Source organism: Theropithecus gelada, chromosome 3, assembly GCF_003255815.1.
Source record: "Theropithecus gelada isolate Dixy chromosome 3, Tgel_1.0, whole genome shotgun sequence".
Lineage (NCBI taxonomy): Eukaryota > Metazoa > Chordata > Mammalia > Primates > Cercopithecidae > Theropithecus > Theropithecus gelada.
Window position 1 is genome coordinate 56,921,166 of NC_037670.1, and position 16,532 is coordinate 56,937,697.

A 16,532-nucleotide genomic window follows, 5' to 3' on the forward strand; every position below is an offset into this window, starting at 1 on the left:
AGGATCCCTCACAAGATGACTTCCCAAGTCGCGCTCCGAGGCGGCTCTTTGCGGACCCCACAGAGATGCCTTCTGGGCTCCTGGGGCCCGCGGGGAGGGGCAGGTGAGGCCCAGGGCTGGGTGAGGCCAGGCCTTTCTAGGAATGTTGGTGCTCCCAGCATCCAGAGGTTTCCAGGGGAGTGGCCCGAGTACGTCCCCGCCTAATTATGGAGCCATCCCTCGGGCTGCGCAGTGGAGCGCCGAGGTGACGGCTGCGGGGAGCCGGGGCGGCCAAGCACCGTCCGCAGTCAGGAGGTCCCGGGCAGCGTGCAAGGCGGTTGCGGCGTGCGGGCCGCAGGCCTGCGGAGTGCGCGGGTTGGGCTGAGGGCTGTCCCTGGAGCGCCGGGTGGCCCTGGGGCCCGCACGCCCACTTGCTGGCGGGGGGTGGCGCAGACATGGGCGGTCACCCCGAGGGCGGTCCAGGGTAGCCCGAGCTAGCCTGGAGTAGGGGAGTGGCGCAGAGCTGCGTGGAAAGGTGCGGGGCGCCTGCGTGGCGAAGGAACTGAGCTGCCTGACACGCCTGCAAGGCCTACGGAGCTGCTCGGGCCACGACCTCTGTCGGCCAAACGCAGGGCCGGGCGTGAACGCCTGGCGGGGCCCTGGCGTCGGGTGGGGACCTGTCCGCCTGCGGGGGGCGTGCTCTCCAGGGGGCGTGGCTCTCTGCTCTGGTGAAGGCCAGAGGGACTCCTTGGGCTGGGCGGAAACGCGACTGACTGTGGCTGCGGACAGGCGGTGACTGCAACGCGGAGGAGCTGGGGTCGCGGTGGGTCGCTAAGCCCAGCACAGGACATGCGCGCTTGGCGCACGAGACTCAAGGGGAGCGCGGAGGGGTCCGGGTCGCCAGGGGCTGCTGGGCCCTTCCCTGAACCCGGCGCGGGGCACGCTAGGAGTTGGCTCAGGCGCACCCGGTGGCTGCAGCTGCCGCGGGAGGAGCTCGGCGGCTCGGGGTCCTCGGAGACAGCGTTTCTCCCGGAAGGCTTCCTGGGGCGGTGGGTGGGAAGTGGGGGCCGGGGCGGCAGCGGGAGGCGTCATGTCTCCGCAGATGGGCACCATGCTCCCTGCAGCCCTGCGCGGGGCCCTGCTGGGCTGCCTGTGCCAGGCCTGGCCTGAGACAGTATGTGAGAAAGTGCAGAACGACTGTGGGGCCCCTCCGGATTACTGAACAATACGTGGACTATGGCCCGATAAAAATGAAGGATGTAATGGATCGTGGCACTTTAATTTAGAAGAGATTAAGGATATTTTGCCGGAAATGAAGGCACACTGGTCTGATGTAATTCACTCGTTTCCCTATCGTAGCCACTTCTGGAAGCATGAGAGGGAGAAGCATGGAACCTGTGCCGCAGTGGTGGACGCACTCAACTCCCAAAAGTACTTCAGCAGAAGCCTGGAACTCTACAGGGAGCTGGACCCCAACAGTGTGCTCCTAAAACTGCGTCTAAGCGCATCCATCAATTACTAATAAGTTGCAGATTTTAAAGATGCCCTTGTCAGAGTGTATGAAGTGATACCCAAAATCCAGTGCCTTCCGCGAAGCCAGGATGGGAAAGTATAGACAACTGGTCAGATAGAACCTTGCCTCGCTGAGCAAGACCAGTAGCTGCAAAACTGCATGGAGCAGTGCAGGTGGGGGGTGGGGTTGGAAAGCAGCCATCCCCCAAGTAGGAAGTTTGGCTGGCGGATGGGGCTGCCAAGAGCCAGGGTCTGAGGGTCTGTGAAGATGCCCCAGTGTTTTATTCCCCCACCTAAAAAAAGCCAGCATTGATGCCCAAGTTTGGGAAATACTCTGTTTTAAAAAGCAAGAGAAATTCACAAACTGCAGCTTTCTAAAAAAAAACCAAAAACACAAACTGCAATTTCTTTTGCACCAACCTAATACAGTATATCTATAGATATATCTGTTAGTCAAATTACATATATGTGTATATAACATATACCGTGTATATCTAATGTAAATTGTATATAATGTATATATAATGTGTAATGTATATATAAAATGTAATGCATATATCATATAATGTATATGTAATGTGTGTATATTTATATATGAGAGGAGATTTATCATGGGAATTGGCTCACGGGATTATGGAGCCTGAGAAGTTCCACCATCCGCCAAGTGCAACCTGGAGACCAGGAAAGCCCGTGATGTAATTCAGTCTAAGTCTGAAGATCTGAGAATCACGGAAGCTGATGATGTTAACTCGAGGTTTAAATCTGAAGGCCTGAGAACTGGGGGTGCTGCTGATGTAAGTCCTAGAGTTCAAAGGCCCAATCACCCAGAGCTCTGATGTCTGAGAGCAGATGGATGTGAGTCTCAGCTCAAGAAGAAAGAGTTAATTTGCCCTTTCTCTACCTTTTTGTACCATGCGGGCCCTCAATAGATTGGATGGTGTCCTTCCACATTGGTGAGGGTCAATCTTCTTTACCCAGTCTACTGATTCAAATGCTAATCTCTTCCAGAAACATCTTCACAGATGCACCTGGAAATAATGTTTTACCAGCCATCTGGGCATCCCTTAACTCAGTCAAGTTGACACATAAAAGTAATCATCACAGTGGTATATGAAGAGGATTAAGTCACTCAATTTTGAATAGGTTTGTGAGTGCTGAACTTTCTTTGTCAAGGCTGATTCGAGTTCATAATGATCTGCTCACTGTGTCCCTGGAGAAGTAACATGGGAAATGATGCTCATGGATTGTCATGGTCCTTACTAGAGAAGACCTGTATTTCTTGTATTGTTTATGGGGGTACAATACAGTGATTGAGGGCATCTACTGTGGAGTTAGTCTGACATTACTGTTCGAGGTCTGTCATTTGTTTGCTCTGTGACTGTGGGTCAATTTCTCAACATTCTAAAGTCCTGCTTGCCTCATCCAAAACATAATAATATTTTACTTGAGAATTGCTGTGAAGTTCTGACAAGATAATGCATGTAACTAGCAAATAGTGAATGAATGGTCAATAGTATTGTCTTAAGGTAGAGACAGAGACATAAAATTATCTACACACGTGCACACACACATAATTACATACACATATACACAAATAATTACATACACATATATACATACACATTTTTACATGAATGACATGGTGTTTTATAACCTGTTTTTACTCAATACTATACCATGAATATCTGCCCAGAAAAATGTGTAGCTTTCTACCACTGTTTAAAGAACTGATAGTATGGATTTACCCATTATATGGATTTACCATAGTTTAATTTGTCACAACTGATGGACATTTAGGTTGTTAGACAACTCTGCCTTTTAGCAAGACACAAAGATACAACATAACTAAGACTTCAGTTACCTTGATTCATCCACAGCCCTAACTCATCTTATGTTTCTTTCCATTTCCAGCCTCTGACTCTTCTCTTTGCCTTCTGAATTCTTACTCATTCCTTGCTCTGGTGGGAATCTCCTTTCCTCATGATATTATTCCTGTAGCAAACACATGAAGCTCCCTGGCATTGACCCATCCAAGACCCTGGCTTCGTGTGGTTCTAGGTCCAGCCAGCATGAGTCCACATGGCCAGCATTTCTATTGTGTTTACCCAGCCTTACAGAAAGGAACCAACTGATAGGAAAGCCACCAATATTGTTTTAATGGTGGAATCATTCTACATCTCTGAATAAAATGCTACAGAATCTTTAGGGCTAGCAGCCATCTCAGAGGACTTCTGATGCAATCTTTTTCCTGTGGACTACCAGCAAAGAGAATAACCCTAAACCCAGATGTGATGATAAAACACTAAAGGTGATGTTCTACAAGGTAGAAAAAGAGATAATGGAATTTAGAATAGGGGAAACAGACTTGTCTCTGATTCAGAACCTAGGGCTGCAAAAGCCTTGTTACGGAAAAGGGTAATAAAAGGATTTCTTCCCTATGAAAATGATATGAAAATATATCTTACCAAGAGACTGAACTAGAAGTCTTCCAAGCTGTCTTCTAGTGATCCTGAATTATCAGAGTTTATGTCTTCTATGAAAGGGGACTGGTAATATCAGATTCACAGTGTTATAAAGATTACCTAAAATAATGTACAAGACATTAATAATAATGTCTTTGTAAGAGAGACATTACTACTACTGTTATAAATAGTCTTAAGAACTATAACCTCAAAGTAGCTTCCAGTATGTTTACATTTTGCAGGGGCTCAATATATTAAACCAATAGACTAAACAATGTAAAAGGAGCTAGTTATTAAGGAAATTACCTAATTCAAAATTTTTTCCTCTTAGATGGCAATTCTAAAATTCCAATTCTATGATTCATAATGGCCAAAAGGTGGAAACAATCTGAATGTTCATTAGCTGAAGAATGGGTACACAAAATGTGGTCAATTCATGCAATGGAATAGTATTCAGCAATGAAAAGGAATGAAGCCCTGGTACATGCTACAAAATGAATGACTCACAAAAACACTATGCTGAGTGAAAGAAGCCAATCAAAAAAGACCACGTGCTGTATGACTCCATTCATACTATGTTCATAACAAGGAAATCTATTGAGAAAGTAAATTAGTGGTTGCTTAGAGCTGGGAAGGATGTGGGAATTGAAAGGTGATAGTGGAAGGGCATGGGGTTTTAGAGGTGATGAAATAGTTCTAAAATTGTGGTTATGGGTGCACAGATCTGTGAATATACTGAACACCATTGAAATGTACAGTTTCAATGGATGAATTGTATGGTACGTGAATTATATATAAATAAAGCTATTAAAAAATGATTGCCAAGTCAAAGACCCAATTCAGCCAGTTACAAAGTTAAGGCAGAGAGACAACTATTTTAGCTCACACCCTAAAAAATAAATGGGAAGGAACACCACTCCTGGGGAAAGGCAACTGCAAAGTACACAGGGCTCCCAGGGCTATTCCAGGCCTGTCTGAGCCAATGGGGTATTAGGTAGCAGGACCACCCACAAAGTCGACACAGGGTCACCCGACTCCATTTATCAGTGACCTGGGACACAAGCCCATTACTGCCTCACTTGCTGACCATCTCTGATATGTTCTGGCTCTGCCACAGTGCATGGCTCTGGCTCTTAGTGCGTTCGGAAACTGAACATCTCTGACCAGGTTAACCAGTGGGTTCCTAGGAGGTGTTGTCTCTGAAGGGCTGTTAAAATGACACAGGAAGGCTGAGGCAGGAGAAAGTAGCAGGAAAGAGTGTTTTGTGTACCATCTGTGTGATCCACATTTCTTGTTGCTTTTGCTCTAGTTTCTTGGGTCAGTGAGGGAAAAATCAAGTTTCTCACTTTCTTTTACAATGCCTGGGTTTTTCTTTTTGTGAAATGAGGTCTATGGAGCCCACAGATTACTGTTCCCTCTTCAGGCCCATTTGTCTTACAGTTAATGGAAATTTCTCTGAGATCTCTATGATAACCACAGGCATTTTAGAGGAAAACATAAAAAGGAACTATCAGAGCGTGCTGCCTGAGGCTTTTCCATTACGTATCTTTTCTTCTTTTGAGACACAGTCTCGCTCTGTCACCAGGCTGGAGTGCAGTGGTGCCATCTCGGCTCACTGCAGCCTCTGCATCCCGGGATCAAACGATTATCCTGTCTCCGCCTCCCAAGTAGCTGGAACTGCAGGCAGGTGCCACCACGCCCAGCTAATTTTTGTATTTTTTTTGTAGAGATAGAGTTTCACCATGTTGGCCAGGATGGTCTCGATCTATTGACCTCGTGATCCGCCCACCTTGGCCTCCCAAAGTGCTGGGATTGCCTCCAGTACATTTCTTAATATCAACATTAATGCTCCAAAGTGCTCTATTCTTCTATGATGATATTGTTCATTTTTTATTTGCATTTGGACAGGGCTTAGAGGGCAAATTTGCACACACGTTTAATTTTGGCTCTTTAAGATTTGGAATTCAAGTTTTCCAAACCCAATTTAATATTAATGGAATGCAACCACTTTGCACTTTGTTATGTTTCAGAGCATTTCACAAACATGATTACATGAGATGATACAGGCAGAATGAGTGCTTGGGTCTGGAATCAGGACTTTTGGGCACTAGTTCTGGCTCTCCCTGCACACAGAGGGTGGGACATTGGAAGATCCACTTACTCTTCCTGGACCTCAGTTTTCCAGTTTCTAAAATAAAGGGGATCTGGACAGGCATGGTGGCTCATGCCTGTAATTTTAGCACTTTGGGAGGCCGAGGCAGGTGGATCACTTGAGGTCAGGAATTTGAGACCAGCCTGCCCAACATAGTGAAACCGTCTCTACTAAAAATACAAAAATTAACTTGGCCTGGTGGTGCATGCCTGTAATCCCAGTTTCTTGGGAGGCTGAGGCGGGAGAATCATTTGAACCTGGGAGGTGGAGGTTGCAGTGAGATGAAATTGCGCGACTGCACTTCAGTCTGGGAGACAGTGAAACTCAATCTCATAAATAAATAAATAAATAAATAAATAAATAAAGTAAATAAAGAAAATAAAGGGGATTGACTTGATGGTCACCGAAATTCCTTTCACATCAGATATTTTATGTCTCTGTGTTTATAACCAATGGTCATATTGATTTAGCACAGGGAATGAGATAATTAGCCTCAAAGAAAAATAAGCAACCATTTGTGAATGATGAAATCTTCCTATTTAATGAAGACTTTAAAAGTTTTCCTTGTAAGTCAGAATAGAGCTTTGAGTTTTACTATCATCATTCTGTACTTTCAGTTTCATAAGATTAGAATTTCATTCCTCTTGTATGCTTTGCTTGTAATGAAAATAAACTGCTCCTAGTCCACTTAGGGTTCCTTGCTAGGGCCCAGGTCACAGCCGTGCTTTATTTAGAACAGTAGTTCTCAAACTTACAGTGCATAACAGAATCACCTGAAGGGCTTGTTCAAACAGATTGCTGAGCCTATTCCCAAGTTTCTAATTCAGCAGGTCGGGGTGGAGCCTGAAATGTGCATTTCTAATAAGTACACAGGTGATGCTAAGGCTCTGACCTGAGGACCACACTTTGAGAACTGTTGAGTTGGGGGTGTGTTGGCTTTCTTTGTTTTTCCTCTGTTGCCAGAGAAAATCTGAGTCTTCTGAAACAAGTACAGAAGAGGAATTAGCTTATGTTGGCCACTTCCTTCTCTCCTTGTCATTTTCTCTGATTAATTTCTAGTATGATCTGAGGCTCCCTGGGCTGTTATAGAATTTGCACCCCAGGGACTGAGGCTGGGATGGGTGGGCCATCTTACTCAAAATAGCCAGGAAAAGAAGGAGCCGTAAGAGTCACAGTAATGAATCTGGGAGTTGTATTTTTTACAACCAAGAAAAGCAATGGTGACAAGGGGAGAAGGCAGGAAAAATCTGCATAGCAGTATGTACTGGTGATGAAAGTTTCTAATGTTGTGGCAGACTTGTTCACCCACACGAGTGTTCTTTTCTTTTTCCTGAACACACAGCTAGACTTCACTCAAAGCTGAATATAGTCATGATTTAGTTATTTCCAATGAAATGTGAGTCGAAGTGATTAGTGCTCATCCTAGGCCAAGACTTTTAAGAGATTTTATCTCCTCCTTGTTCTCTTTCCTTTTTCCATCTTCTGGATGGAGACTCAAGGAGCCTAAGTCCTTGAATCACCACATGGAGGAGAGCTGCTTCTCTTTCAGCAGCTCTTGAACTTACACAAACTAGAAATATATGTCTGTTGTATTTGAGTCATTATAAACTTTTAGGTCTATTTTCTACTGCATACAAATGCTAACAGTAAGTCTATATTCCATTCTTTCTTTCTTTCTTTCTTTTTTTTGAGATGGAGTCTTGCTCTGTCACCCAGGCTGGAGTGCAGTGGCATGATCTCTGCTTACTGCAACCTCTACCTCCCGGGTTCAAGCGATTCTCCCAACTCAGCCTCACAAGTAGCTGGGATTACAAGTGTACATCACCATGCCTGGCTAATTTTTGTATTTTTAGTAGAGATGGGGTTTTGCCATGTTGGCCAGGCTGGTCTCAAACTCCTGGCCTCAAGCAATCCACCTGTCTCGGCCTCCCAAAGTGCTGGAATTACAGGCATGAGTCACTGCCCCAGGCCTCCATTATTTCTTAAGGGTAGAGGACCAAGCTGTGGGGATGGGAGAAAACAGAAAATTATCACTAGATCAATGCATCTAAAATCCTTAAGAAGGAGCTGGGATCATTCAGTCACTCACAAGCCCCATAAGGGCCAGGACATCCCCTTCTCTGACGTAAACCTAGGTAAAGATTACCTAAAATAATGTCAAGGAGCTTTCTACAGGAAAGTTTTCTTACTACTACTGTTATAATTATTCCTAAGAACTATAACCTGAAAGTAGCTTCCAACACATTTTGCATTTTGCAGGGGATCAATATATTAAATCAATAGGCTAAACAATGTAAAAGTAGCCACTGATTAAGGGAATCTCATTCAGGTCATTCTGATATAAAGAAAAGGGGACATCCTGGCACTTATGAGGCTTGTGAGTAGAGCCCAAAGAAGTTCACATGAAATCTCCTCTTGAGAACCCCCCAGTACAGGTATGCTTTCCTACTTTCAGGATGAGAACATTAAAGAATAATTCACATAGGCTAGGTGGAAAAAATGCTGAAAAATAAGAAAATGACAGAAGTTCTTGATACACTAAGTAGAAAAATATAGTTCCAAAAATATTTACTGAAAGAACAAGGCAACCTTTTAGAAAAGTGTTTGGTGACCACAATATTTTCGGGAAGATTGCCTTGATCAAAGAGGAAGCAAAATTATAAAAAGGAAATGGAAGAGGTGAAGGGTTTAACAGGATGAGATTCAGATTTAATAAGCCAAGACAAACAGGAAGAAAAAGAAGTTAACAGAAGAAATCAAGGAAACTGATATACAGTATTAAGGTTAAAAAAACACAATGACGTGGAAGACAAACTTGAGAAACTCTCAGAGTTCAGGAGAAAAAAACTAATAGATAAATGTCAGAAAAATTAGACAGATATGAATCATATATATAGAAAACTTAAGAATGATAAGAGATTTCTGAGGAAAGAAACAGGCCAAAGGAACAAAATAAAAAATGTGTGTTTAAGGAATCTATATGAATTTGAAAAACATCTGAATTTAAAGATCAAAATGGTTTGTTATACTACAGGTAAAACACACACACAAACTCACTCATATTTTAGCAATAAAAAAAAATTCCAAGAATTAAAATAAGCCTCACAGGCCCAGTGTGGTGGCTTATGTCTGTAATCCCAGCACTTTGGGAGGTTGAGGCAGGAGGGTAGCTTGAGCCCAGGAGGTGGAGACCAGCCTGGGTAACATGGTGAGACCCCCATCTCTACAAAAAATGAAAAAATTAACCAGGCATGGTGGCGCATGCCTAGTAGTCCCAGCTACTCAGGAGGCAGAGGCAGAGGAACACTTAAGCCCAGGATTTGGAGGCTGAAATGAGCTTTGTCTGTGCCACTGTACTCCGGCCAGGGTGACAGAGTAAGGCCCTGTCTCAAAAAAAAAAAAAAAAAAAAAAAAAAAAAAAAAAAAAAAAAAAAAAAAGCCATACAAGATTTTGAAAATATCTAGGAATATCTAGGCAGGAAAATACTCAGTTTCACCACAGGACAACAAAATATTAGGTTGGTTTCAGACTTCTACTCCTTAATATGAAATGCAGAAATGAATGGTATAATATCCCCCAGGTTTTACAGAAAAGATGTTTAGATCCATGGATTTTTTTTTTTTTTGAGATGGAGTCTCGCTCTGCCGCCCAGGCTGGAGTACAGTGGCGAGATCTCGGCTCACTGCAAGCTCTGCCTCCCAGGTTCACGCCATTCTCCTGCCTCAGACTCCGGAGTAGCTGGGACTACAGGCGCCCGCCACCATGCCTGACTAATATTTTTTGTATTTTTAGTAGACGGGGGTTTCACTGTGTTAGCCAGGATGGTCTCGATCTCCTGACCTCGTGATCCGCCCACCTTGGCCTCCCAAAGTGCTGCGATTAGAGGCATGAGCCTAGCCAGATCCATGGATTTTAAACTGGCCTGAATTTGTATTTGTGGTTGAAGGTAGAAGCAAAATATTATAGAACATGTAAGGATCTAGGAAATCTACCAACTACTTGCTCTTTGTGGGGGCAAAAGTTGTTTTGGAAGACATTGTCTAATTGACCTAGAGCTAAATCAGTATTATGAACTCATAAAAATCAGTGCTCTGACACTCTTTGTATAGAAAATGATCCCTAGTCAGGCACAGTAGCTCATTCCTGTAATTTCAGAGTTTTGGGAGGCTGAAGTGAAAGGATTGCTTGAGGCCAGGAGTTACAGGCCAGCTGGGGAAACATAGCAAGACCCCCTGTCCCTCCAAAATAACAATAAAAATTAGCCCAGCATGATGGTGTGTGCCTGTAGTCCCAGCTACTTGGGAGGCTGAGGTAGGAGGATTGCTTTAGCCTAGGACTTTGAGGTTGTAGTGAACTATGATTGCACTGCTGCACTCCAGCCTGGGCAACACAGTGAGACCCTGTCTCAAAAATGATCCTGGAGCTTCTACCTCATCCTCCATTCAGGCTGCTGGCCTAGGGGCCCATCTCAGCTCTGCAGAAGGCCCACTGATACAATTTGGCTCTGTGTCTCCACCCAAATCTCACCTTGAATTGTAATAATCCCCATGTGTCAAGGGCAACACCAGGTGGAGGTAATTGAATCACGGAGGTGGTTTTCCTGATGCTGTTCTTGTGATAGTGAGTTCTCATGAGATCTGATGGTTTTATAAGGGACTTCCTCCTTTGCTCAGCATCCATTCTGTCTCCTGCCACCCTGTGAAGAGGTGCTTTCCGCCATGATTGTAAGTTTCATTTTTATATACAAAGTGTGTCAGAGCACTGACTTTTATGAGTTCATTATATTGATTTGGCTCTAGGTCAATTTAGACAATGTCTTCCAAAACCATTTTCTTCCCACAAAGAGCAAGTAGTTGGTAAGTTTCCTAGGTCCTTACATGTTCTATAATATTTTGCTTCTACCCTCAACCATAAATAAAAACTTAGCCAAGTTTAAAATCCATGAATCTAAACATCTTAGGCCTCCCCAGCCATGCAGGACTGTGAGTCAATTAAACCACTTTTCTTTATAAATTATCCAGTCTCAGGTATGTCTTTATAGCACCATGAGAATGGACTAATACACCCACCTTGCTCTGTCATACCCCTGGACAACCCGTTCGGCTCCCTACTGCATATCCTTGCTACCCGGGAACCCAGGACAGCTCAGGAGAGCCAAATCTCAGGGTGTTTCCCTGTCTGACTGATACTCTGCAAACAGATTCATGTGACTGCACCCCGAGATGGTGCTGGGGAAACATGAGAGGCAAGACTCAGAAGTAGAGTCGTAGATGAGAAATGTAGTCTGGGGTCTGCTTTGCACTCTGTAACACCTTCATTTATCCATATATCTGCCTCCTGTAGCACCTTCATTTATCTGTATAGCTGTCCTTCTCAGGCTGGAGAGAGGAAAATTGGCACATCTATATTAGAGGGCGAGATTTTCCCTTTCCTCTTTCTATCTGTATGTCTTTTAAATAAAAATCTACAATCTAAATGACAAAAATAGTTGGCTTGGGTTGTGTTAGGGTAGGGGAGATTATGAGATTTAGACATACCTTTCTTCAGAACATACCTCAGATTGTCTGATACAGGTATTGTATGATGCAGAATCCCATTTTTGAATTTCAAAAGCTGAGTTTTACTTCAGTTTACTCTATGCTTTCTTTCGATAATAAACTCCCTTCATACAGAGTTTACTACAAGCTGATTAGGGCTGACTAGGATGAGGATAGTTTATAGAGAAAAGCAACATGTTACTATGTTACCTTTAGATTAAATGACCCTAATATTTATATATTTTATCTAACATGTATGTCATATGTAAATATACAAAATTTAACAAGTTACGTATAATGATTTTTCCTAGTAGATAGTATTAGTAGTATACCGTTTTTTTCTTTATTTTAGCCTGAAATGTTATTTTTGTAAGTTCACTATAATGCATATGCATTGCTTCTATAATAAAAGCACAGTAAGTATTGCTTACAAATGTTGTAAAAGTAAGAAGTTTAGGAACTTACAATTGCCAAAGCAGATAATACATAACAAAATTCAAAATGGCAGTAATGGCCAGGTGCGGCGGCTGACGCCTGTAATCCCAGTACTTTGAGAGGCCAGTGTGGGAGGATCGTTTGAACTGAGGTGTTTGAGACCAGCCTGAGCAATATGGGGAAATTCCGTCTCTACAAAAAATACAAGAATTAGCCAGGTGTGGTGGTGCACAGCTATATTCCTAGCTACTGGGGAGGCTGAAGTGGGAGGACTGCTTGAGCCCAGGAGGCCAAGGCTGGAGTGAGTTGAGATCATGCCACTGCACTCCAGCCAGGGTGATGGAGGCAGACCCTGTCTCAAATTAAAAAAAAAAAAAAAATGGCAGTAATAATTTGTAGGACAGAATTGTGAGACATAATATATTAACAAATGTATATACATGAGTCAAAATATAATTTTCTTTTAAAAACCCATATGTTGGGAAGTCAAAGGGAGCAGACTGCCTGAGCTCAGGAATTCAAGACCACCCTGGGCAACATGACAAAACCCCATCTCTACTAAAATACCAAAAAAAAAGAAAAAAAAAGAGGCCGGGCGCAGTGGCTCAAACCTGTAATCCCAGCACTTTGGGAGGCCGAGACGGGCGGATCACGAGGTCAGGAGATCGAGACCATCCTGGCTAACACGGTCAAACCCCGTCTCTACTAAAAAAATACAAAAAACTAGCCGGGTGAGTTGGCGGGCGCCTGTAGTCCCAGCTACTCGGGAGGCTGAGGCAGGAGAATGGCGTAAACCCAGGAGGCGGAGCTTGCAGTGAGCTGAGATCCCGCCACTGCACTCCAGCCTGGGCGACAGAGCCAGACTCCGTCTCAAAAATAAATAAATAAATAAATAAATAATAAAAAGAAAAAAAATTTAGCTGGACGTGGTGGTGCACACCTGTAGTTCCAGCTGCTTGGGAGGCCGAGATAGAAGAATCGTTTGAACCTGGGAGGCAGAGGTTACAGTGAGCTGAGATGGCTCTATTGCACTCCAGCCTGGGAGTCAGCGAGACTCCATCTCAAAAACAAAATGAAACAAAACAAACAAAAGACAAAAGCCCATATGTGTTTTTAACTTTTAAATAGTCAGAATGTTCAGATGGAAAAGTCCACTCACTTGTTCATATGTTGCTATGGCTGGTCAGGGGACTTACGCAGACATGTTAAATAATACAGGTGGCATATTTGATGTAAATGGTCATGGTTTTGTCCATAGGAACAGTCTTTCTTTAAGCTGACCTCATTGTCTGTTTGTTTCTTCTTACTGAGGGCTGATTCTGGAAGGACAAAGCTAGAATTCTGTTCCAAAGCCTGGCTTTTATCACTGTTTTTCTCTCTCTTCAAAGGAAAAGAATGGAAGGGTGTTACAAAACAAGAACCATAGCTTGTTGGAGATGAATTACCAAGTGAGGAATCAAACCAGGGCCACCGATGGTGCCCTAAATCGTAAGAGTGGACTGTCAAGGGAAACCCCATAGATTTAGGACTTGGCACCACCTATCCATCTCATCCAGGATGCATTTAGCGGACTCATGTACTCATGTGTCAAGTGGTATTTGGGGGCACAGATCTCTTGGGGCTCTTACCCAAAGCTTCTGTGACTAATTAGAAAGGAATCAGTCCCCCTACCTTTCTCTGGAACTGTGTGAATACTGTGAGGTGCTAGAAATGAATATATACATTTGTGTCATTCCAACTTTACCCCATTTGTTTAGAATAAGAGCTGGCTCTCTGTGGACTTCGCCATCTTTCTCTTGGAACTAACTAAAGGTCAGTTGAGCAGTACATCAACAGTTCTGTTCCTAAAAAACTGTGGATTATGAAAATAGGAATGAATTTTATATCGGGGAGAGTGCCGAGGTGTCATTGACTAATAATCCCACCTCACTAAATTCCCGTATGGAAAGACCAGATCACTGAGTTGGTTCCTTCTTCCTGTTTTCAAGGATTACCGCCTGAGCACTGGTGCTTAGGAAAAACCAGGCTCCACATGTTTTAGGATGGAATTTTCTAGAATCGCCTGGTTTTCTCTTGGGCACTTTCACCGTCTTGGTTTGGTATCTCTCTTCAATTGAAGTTGGCTTTCTGCCAGCAGCTCTTGTTTGGTTCTCTCCTGATTTCAGAACGTGCTGTTAACTCTCTTCTTCAGCCAATTCCCAAGTGTCATCGTCAACAGTTTGAACTCAAGCAGGCATGTGAAGCTAGCAGCCAGCAAAGTGGTTTGGAAAGTGATGATGTTAGGCAGAGTGTGGGTAATTTTCAAAACAAACCAGCTGAATTCAGTCAAGCAACCAAGCAGTTTGTAACTGGTTGGTTGTGATCCAACTGTTGGAAGAGTTGTTATCTTTCAAAGCCATCTGCGTATATAGACATAAACTGACATCCTAATCATCATTCCTCTTTTTTTTTTTTTTCTGTGAGATGGAGTTTCGCTCTGTTGCTCAGGCTGGAGTGTAGTGGCATAATCTCGGCTTACTGCAACCTTTGCCTCCCTGGTTCAAGGGATGCTCCTGCCTCAGCCTCCCTAGTAGCTGGGATTACAGGCGCCTGCCATTGCACCTGGCTAATTTTTGTATTTTTAGTAGAGATGGGGTTTCACTATGTTGGCCAGGCTGGTCTCGAACTCCTGACCTTGTGATCCACCCGCTTTGGCCTCCTAAAGTGCTGGGATTACAGGCGTGAGCCACTGTGCCTGGCCCATCATTCCTCTTAATTGACACATTAATACTTCTTACCCTTTAGGTATTTTTTTCATGCTTGATGGTATATTTCATTAGGGAACTGATTTATTCAAGACACAATATTCTTCTGTTAAACCTGATTTCATCTATAAAATAGGTTCTTCAAGCATGATAGAATTTTACAAGCACAAGCAATTTCAATTGCAATGTCCTTCTAAGTCTGGGAACTGGAAATATAATTTGCAGTGAGCTCTGTCTTCTTCAATTTGTCCTCCTCCTTTTTTTCCTCCCCTCTTTCATTTTCCTTCAGGCTCTCAGCACATCACATTGCTAATCTAGATTCCAGAGGCTAAACATTGCTAGGAATGGGGAAAGAACATGAATCACCTCTTTCCCTCCTTTTTCTGCTCTAATTTTAAATACGTGAATCATAATCCTAGGAAAATATGCTGGGTAAACAAAGGAAGTATGTAGGGAAAGGGGGGGAAACACACACCTGGTCCAACTTCCAGCCAGCTTCTGCAAGGCAGCACCAGACAGGCTAAGAACCTAAGACAATGTCTGACAGGTTGCTATTTCGAGTTTGCTTTCCTGAAAATATTTTTGGGCCCAAAATATAGCAGCACCTACCTGCAATGTGAAATTCTAAAAGAAGACTCAGAGAAGGCAGAAAAGAGTGTCTAGTCACTCTTTTCTCTAGTAAAAGGATGACTTCTGATTTTGTCAATCTATTTCACAGCTTATACAAGTTATTGATTTAAATAATCTATGACAAGACTCCATGGGCTCAGTTTGCAGAGAACAATTTGCTAGCTAGATTTTTCACTAGATTCAATTGAAATTTTTCTTTTTTTTTTTTTTAGAGACGGGGTCTTTCTATGTTGCCCAGGCTGGTCTCAAACTCCTGGCCTCAGGCAATCCTTCTGTCTCAGCCTCTGAAAGTGCTGAGATTATAGGCGTGAACCACTGCACTCAGCCACTATGTTCAATTTTAATGACTTGTCACAGTGAACATTAATGTTTTACTTTTATTTCTCTGCTTATGACTTGCCTGGGCCCTTTATGTTCTTGGACCCCTCAGCAGAGTTCTCCTCTGTTTGCTCTAATGCAACAGTCCCCAACCCTTTTGGCATCAGGGACCAGTTTCATGGAAAACAATTTTTCCATGGACAGCAGGGGTGAAGGGGATGGTTTCGGGATGACTCAAGTGAAATATGTTGATTGTTCACTTTATTTCTATTATTATTACATTGTAATATGTAATGAAATAATTCTACAACTTGCCATAATGTAGAATCAGTGGGAGCCCTGAGCTCGTTTTCCTGCAACTAGATGGTCCCATCTGGGGGTGATGGGAGACAGTGAGAGATCATCAGGCATTCGATTCTCCTAAGGAGTGTGCAACCTAGATCCTTCACATGCACACTTCACAACAGGGTTCCCGCTCCTATGAGAATCTAATGCCACCACTGATGTGACAGGAGGCAGAGCTTAGGCGGGAATGTGAGTGATGGGGATCAGCTGTATGGTACAGGTGAAGCTTCGCTCAGCTGCCCATGGCTCACCTCCTGCTGTGAAGCCCGGTTCCTAACAAGCCATAGACCGGTACCAGTACTGGTGCCGGTCTGTGACCCAAGGGTTAGGGACCCCTGCTCTTATGGGCTTGCTTCCTAGGCCACAACCTGATCAGAGAAGACTGTTGTATTTCTGGCTTTCTACCTCCCAGAATGC

General features: G+C 43.6%; 1 pseudogene; it reads left to right on the forward strand.

Moving 5' to 3' along the window:
* Positions 1 to 1,069: 1,069 nt before the first annotated feature.
* LOC112621616 lies at positions 1,070 to 1,804 on the forward strand (annotated as a pseudogene).
* The last annotated feature ends 14,728 nt before the right edge of the window (positions 1,805 to 16,532 follow it).